Raw genomic sequence first — 7,933 nt, forward strand, 5'->3', positions numbered from 1 at the left:
TCTGTTATTTTACCTGCAGAGGGAAGTCCATATACGGTCAGACAGGTGTGTCTGCAGGTTCACAGCTGTGATGGGAGGGTTTGACCTGCAGAGACAGAGACACACATAACCGACACGTGTAATGGACACACAAAATGTCATTAAAAAAAACTACAAAAAGTATGAAAAATGTAAAAAAAAAAAATTAAACAATGTCTTAAAACCCATCATGAATGTTTTAAAAAAGCTACAATAAAGTTGAAAAAAAAATTCTCACGTTCTTTTTTCGACAAGAATACAGTCTGTTAGTTGCAGCCCTGCACCCAACTAATGTGTGCATTTAAATTCCATTAAAGTGCCCATATTATGAAAAAAAAAAACACTTTTTCTGGGATTTGGGGTGTTATTTTGTGTCTGTGGTGCTTCCACACGCATACAAACTTTGAAAATAAATTCATCCATGGTGTTCTGAGTGAGATACGGTTTCTGAATGTGTCCTGCCTTCAGTCTCCTGGTGAGCTAGTCAACATCTGCACGGCTTTCTACGTCACTAGCAAAGACGAGCTGGCTAACTGCAACCGTTAGCATGCTAGCGCTAGCATGCTAGCGCTAGCATGCTACCTCATTCTCAATAGCAAAGCACTGCTACAACACACGTTCACCATAATCTACAAAACAACTGCTTACATGTGCGCCCTGGTTTAGAAGAAGTCTCCCGGCTAATCCTGTCTTGTAACTGACCAAAGAGGAGTAGAGAAAGAATATAGAGGAAGAGGGGAGTTAAAAGGAGAAGAGGTGTTTTTGTAAGCTAACATGATGTGATGACTGAATTAAAGATGGGGAACGTTTTAAAGTTTGAACGGAGTTTCTCGGAATATTATGATTTAATATTTTTAGTCAATTTTATGATGAAGCGGAATTTGAATGAAGAAGCAGTTAAAGGAGAATGAATGAGTTTGAAAAGCAGGAAATATGTCATTGGGTAATCTCAATAAACTGACACAGACACATGTACAAATGCACACACACACACAAACAGGTGTGGCGATGGTGCTGTGGATATGACACATGCCTTTGGTGTGGGAGACTTGGGTTTGATTCCCACTGTGATGCATCAACCAATGTGTCCCTTGATAAAAGCATCAGCTGAATTACATGTAATGTAATGTAACAGGCACTTACAAAAACACACAGAGGAGGATGGTAAGATAGGAAAAAGGAGAGGAGGAGAAGAGTAAAGGAGGAGAGGAAGAAAGGAGGAGAGGACGAAAACACACACAGGAGGATGGTAAGATAGGAAAAAGTAGAAGAAAATGAGAGGAGGAGAAGAGTAAAGGAGGAGAGGAAGAAAGGAGGAGAGGAGTAGTGGCACACCTTTGATAGTTCTGCTTCGAGCTCTGAAACCGTAACTGTTATCTCTTAATGTTTAATACAAACACACACACACACAGAGGCACACACAGCTCGGAAACCGTAACTGTTATCTCTTCATGTTTAATACAAACACACACATACAGAGAGACACACACACACACAAAGAGAGACACACACAGCTCGGAAACCATAACTGTTATCTCTTAATGTTTAATACAAACACACACACACACATACACACACACACATACAGACAGAGAGACAAACACACACACAGACAGAGAGAGACACACACACAGACAGAGACACACACACACTCACAACCACACAAACAGTCACACATAGTCACTTCACAGCAACAGGTTAACATGTCAGGGATCAGATCACATGACCAACTGCAGATAAAGTTGCCATGACGACTCCTATTTCAGAGAGTTCTTAAAAAAGTATGAATGGAAATTAAAAGTTGTATAAAACTCAGTTAATGAAAGATTATCCATAAACCTAAGGAATAATTCACCATTAGTATAGGAGAGGAAGGAGGAGGAGACGAGTAGGAGAGGAAGAAAGGAGAGAGTTACACACACACACCAACAGACAGACACAGGAAGATGAGAAGAGAGGAAGAGGAGAAGAGAAAAGGAGGAGAGAAGTAGAGAAAGAAGAGAGGAAGAAAGGAAAGGAGTTACACACATACCAACAGATAGACAGAAACACAGGAAGAGAGGAAGAAAGGAAAGGAGTTAGACACACACACACACACCAACAGACATACAAACAGAGGAAGATAGGAATATAGGAAGAGGAAAAGAAAAGGAGAAGAGAAGGGAAAAGGATGACAGGAGAGGAGTAAACTAGGAACAGTAGCTTCACACCATTGGTCAACATGTCAGGGATCAGGTCACATGACCAACTGCAGTTAAAGGTTGCTATGACGACTCTTGTCTCAGAGAGGCCTTCTCACAGAAACAAGGCTCTGATGCACCTTTGATAGTCCTGCTCCTAGCTCAAAAACCCTAACTCCTATCTCTAAATGTTTAATACTGTCAGAGACATAACACCCTGCTGATCATCCTGTCCAAGAATGGTGTGTGTGGTGTAAGAAATGTGAGGACAGCAGCTGTCTGAAAAGGGCCTGTTTCTCTTCTCCGCCTGGCATTTCTGGTAGGATTTTGTACAGGAGGCAGTGCGGCAGTTGGTGGAGATGGCTTCACTTGGAAGCTCACTGTGCCTCCTGTGAAAGTCATATTGCCTGCCTGAGCACATTACCAGATTACCTACATTTTGATGTAAACGTAATGTATGAGGAGTTAAAACTAAAAAATATTTAGCTTATGCATCTTTCCACTCTGTCAGTTGGGCCCTGCCCTCTGAGTCCGAACATTCCATCCCATACACACCAATGTAAAAATGGCAGAAAGACATTAGTTCTAGGCTTCAAATAAGACAGATTATTTTAAAAAGTACTAATGGGATTTGAAAGTTGAATACCAACACTGAATGTATGAAAGATGGGGAACGTTTTAAAGTTTGAATGGAGTTTCTCGGTGAATGTATGAATGAGTAGCTAGCAGTTGAAAATATATGAAAATGTGTCAACTTTGAACATTTTGTCCATCCCCTTTAATGGGGAAAAAATGTCCGCTAAACGTTGAAAATCTTGGAAATTATAAATGGTATGAATAATAAAAATAGTAGCACACCATTCTGAATCAAGCCGAACGTTTTGATGTATGAATGAAGTTTCTATGTTGAAAAATGTGGAAGGAGTTAATGAGCAAAAATCCGGCGGAAGAATAAGAATAAAGATAGAAATAAATACATTTTAGTGGTGTAGAATATAGATGTGAATGCCTCCAGCATTCACACCAATTATGAACCTGAAAATGAGCATAATATGGGCGCTTTAAAGGAAGAACTGTTTGTTGTTATGTTGACATTTAAAAGATATCTTTAGAACGGAAGCTCCTGACATCATAAAACCTTCTATAACTATTGTCTAATAAGTTCTGAGTGAAATGTTTCTGGGAGCAGATGGACAGACAACCACCCTCGAGTTCAAGAAATCTATCAGCGAGAGATCCAAAGAACAGGACTGTAAATGAGCCACGGTGATATGTGTAAGTCTATAACTTCCTCTTTGATGCAACATCTTACATAGGTTTATATTATCCAAACAGCACATGTTCCACCAAAACAACTTCCTTCCTGAGGCTATTTAGCAGATGCAACGATAACGTTGCTCCATCCGGCTCTTAGCACCGCCCAAGACGATTGTGATTGGTTTAAAGAAATGCCAATAAACACGAGCACGTTTTTATCCCATCCAGGAATGCTGTGTGGACTGGCCAGACCTTCCTTCGCAGCGCTGTTAAGGAATGTCTGGCAATATGAGACTAAAGAGTAGCTAACATTTAACTACCTTGTACCGGACACTGGGTCCCAACACCTGCTGGAGATGCACTCAGAGATGGTCCGATACCCTTTGTTGCTTCCTGATAACGATTCTGATATCTGAACTTATTGGTCGATACCGAGTACCGATCTGATATCAGCGTGTCATTTATTTAATGATGTGTTAACAGCTGTTTTACTACTATCCCTATATGGATGTGATATGACTGCTATCATTGTTGTTAAACTCTTAGTGAAACATGAACAAACACAAACAATAAATGCCACGGAATTTATTTTTATTATCTCGGCTATTTAACTGTAAACAGCCGATCACATAAATGAACTGTCACTTGATCGGCTGGCAGTCGACATAGTTCCTTAGGACACCATACAATTGTTGTGCATAGGTTTTTGTACAAAATCATATAAACCTGTTCCGTTATACTTCCTGTTGATGTAGTTTGTAAGATGTTCCTCTCCAGATGTATCTTGAATCTTTAACGTGTGACATTTATGCGTTGCTCGTTCTGTGAGATGCTTTCTTTCCATATTCAGATCTCCAGAAATCTTTTTGTGCCTTCCTTTTTCAGAGGCGATTGATATTTGGTCACTGGGCTGCGTGATGTTCAAGATGACGCATGGCTGTCTCCTGTTCTCAGGAGAAAGTGAAAGTAAGTACTCACAAATACACCAATTAAATTTGAGGACAAAACAAAGCATTGAACAAAGAACAAAGCATTGATTTATTGTTGAAACAGCTTTAAGTTTACTTTCAGGGAAAAATAAATCAGACTATATATGTCTATATTTATTATACTATCTATACTGTTTATATTTTAGATGAATCCTTCATGCACGCTAAAGTTACACACAATTTTGTTGCTTTTTTAAAATAAAGAACGATGAAAAAAGCAACAAAAATTTGGCCAGTAAAGCCTCTAAGCTTAAGAAAACGACCAAAACTTTGAAAAAAGCGACAATAACTTCTAAAATAGCATCAGGAACGCCATACAAAGTGACAAAAACATTGAAGAAAAAGTGACGAAAATTCAGAAAACTCAATGAAAAGAGCGACTAAAATGTCCCAAAAAAAAGCGACATAAATGTTGGAATGGTTACCACCATAGTTAGTCATGGAGTTGCCCAAGGCTCTGTCCTTGGACCAATTATTTACACTTGATCTTTATTTAATTGCTTCCTCTTCCGTAATATTATTTGGAAACACTCCATAAACTTTAACTGCTATGCAGATGATACCCACTTATATCTTATACTGCGTTCCATTTGTACTCGGAACTCAGATTTTCCGAGGTCAAAGTCGGAAACATGCCCCCTGACCTCGGATTTCTGGGCTCAGAACTCAGGCAACCCCCGAGTAACCTATTCTTATAACACACACAGAATGAGACTGAGAATGTGGGCCGATACACTCCATGTCCCAATCCTTTTGTAGACTTCACTTGAATCTCTGCATTAGTTACTGACTTCTACCTCTGAGTTTACTTTCCATAGCCAATCATAACAGGTTTGCTACAGATTGTGGAAATGTCTTGTGACGTTACATCCTGTCCCGAGGCTTCGGAGCTTGTGTCGAGAAATCACGGAAGTTTTGTGTGAAGCGATTATCAAGGCATATATCGTTTTAGATACGTCCCGTATTTATTCCCCGAAAGAACCGAGCAGGCCTGCCTCATTGTACCATCCAAATATTCTTCACAACTTAACATTTTCAGCATGAAGCTCGCTAGCTGGAAGGTTGTTGTTTCCCAAAGAGAACAGAGTTTGAGAACAGCGACACAGAGAGAGGGGGACATCCGGCGCGTGAGCCACGCGCTGTTTATCCAGACTTACATTGATTGACTTAAACACATTTGATAGCCACATTCCTCTCAAGGCAATCTATTTATTGTACAGTTATGTTATACAATCATTAGTGACAGTATACCACACACAAGACACACTGTGTTGATATGAACGGATTACGTGGAAATTGATTGTCAGTTTCTAAGCATTTACTTGCGCAAAATAGCAGATCATCGGTAATATATCTGCCTGCTTTACGCTCTTTGACCAACAGGTGGTATCGTGAGAAATTAACCACTTTGCTGGAAAGCTTCACCACTTCATGAGGTATCATCTCGTCATCACTTAGAATAACTACGGAGCACCAAAATGTTCAATATTAAATAGATAAATAGCATGTTACACACTAAAAGATCATAGGAATACATTTGACAGTCTTATTTTATAACTACAGGTGAAATAATCCAAGCAGCAGATGAGGAAGGATGCTGATAAGCTGCAGTAAAAACAGGACATGTTAACATTAGGTAGCATTAAAACACAGTAACTGGGGGCTAAAAGTAAAACATAATGACATACAGAAACAGGAACATGATACTCTGTGTGGTCATCGATCAGCTCCGTTCCCCTAACTTTGGACTTTCAACAAAATGTTTCACTTTTAGACAGAAGTGTGCAGAGATTTTATCTTCTTTCTGCTGCCAGCAGAGAGAAAAAGAGACCAAATTCATGTTTATATTAAACTATATGAACAGGAAAGACTGCCTTAAGATGTAATTTAAAATAATATAGTAGTTCTTTTTGGGTTGTTTTTCAAACACATAACAGAAAAATAATTTCCACATCTATTACATGAGACAGTAGGAGAGGGACGAGTAGGTCAAAGGTCAAAAACGTTTTGGTACTAGACCTTCATCGGGCAAAATCCTCATCCTTAAATTTCTAATAATTTTGCCCAGTAAAGGTCTAGTACTGAAACATTGCAACTTTTTAGTTAGACAGTGTGGGAGAGTTTCTTTGCAAGTTTACACACTCAAACGTCCGCACACAGGTGCATTAAATACAGCTTTAGAGGCACGGCATCTCTTTCTTCCCAGCGTACTTCCCGCCTTTGGTCTGGAAGCTGTAGGCCACCCGGTGGGAGAGGCGGGTCATCAGGCGCGTCAGCTCCAGGTTACGGTTGCCGTCCTCCTTTAATAAAGTGCAGAACGTCTGGAGGAAGACGGATCCGAGTTATGAACGCCCCGTAACCTGAGGAGAGGATGGAGGAAAGAAACGGAGGAGAAGAGAGGAGGATTGAGAAGTGTTTACCTGGCGGTGGGACAGGAAGTGTGTGTCTGTGTGTCTGTATATTCATATCACTTCAAACCTTTATTTTCTCTCCAGAGGAAACTTGATTTACAGCAAAGAAATTACAGATACTGCAGATAGGCAATAAAGGCACTGGAAAAACTCCAAAAAGTGACAAAACCCTGAAAAAAAACTCCAAAAGTGACAAAATCCATGAAATAATAAATACAATTTTCACAAAGCTGTTGAAAAAGCAGAATGTAGAAAAATGTAGTTAAAAGCAGAAAAAAACCCTTAACATACAAGAGAACATTTTATTTTCTCTCTATCTACTCCCACTTGGTTCCATTCTTAGGAAACATGGCATTTCTTTTCAGCCAGATCTACGTCCCCCTCAAAAAGTCTGATTCCTACTCTGTTAACCCACTGCTACACTGTTTACATGACATTAAAGCTTGAATGTCTTTGAATTTTCTAAATTTTAATGAAGAAAAGACAGAAGTCATGGTCTTTGGTGGAACTTCTGTGACCACCCCCCTTGTTGATCTGGGTACTCTGGCACAGTATCGCAAGCCAATTGTAAAACATTTGGGGGTAAAAGTGGACTCTGACCTCAAATTTGACAGCCAGATTAAAGCTGTGTTGAAGTCTAGCTTTTTCCAGTTAAGGCAGCTGGCAAAAATCAAACCAGTCCTTCAGAGACAACACTTTGAGACAGTAATCCATGCCTTCGTGACTGCTCGGCTGGATTACTGTTATGCACTTTACATGGCTTGTCTTCAACTGGTACAAAATGCTGCTGCACGTCTTTTAACTGGCACAAGCAAGTATGAGCACATTTCATCTATTTTAGCTTCACTCCACTGGTTGCCTGTCCATTTGAGGATTCACAAAATTCTTTTATTTGTTTTTAAAGCCTTGAATGGCCTTGCCCCACCTTACCTCTCTGAGCTGCTGCACCCCTACACTCCCAGCTGATCTCTCAGGTCAGCTGACCAGCTGCTCCCGATGGGGCCTAAAGCTAGGCTTAAGCTCAGACGGGATTGAGCATTTGCCGTTGCAGCTCCAAAACTTTGGAATGGATTGCCTC

Source organism: Perca flavescens, chromosome 16 (assembly GCF_004354835.1).
Source record: "Perca flavescens isolate YP-PL-M2 chromosome 16, PFLA_1.0, whole genome shotgun sequence".
NCBI classification, from domain to species: Eukaryota; Metazoa; Chordata; class Actinopteri; order Perciformes; family Percidae; genus Perca; species Perca flavescens.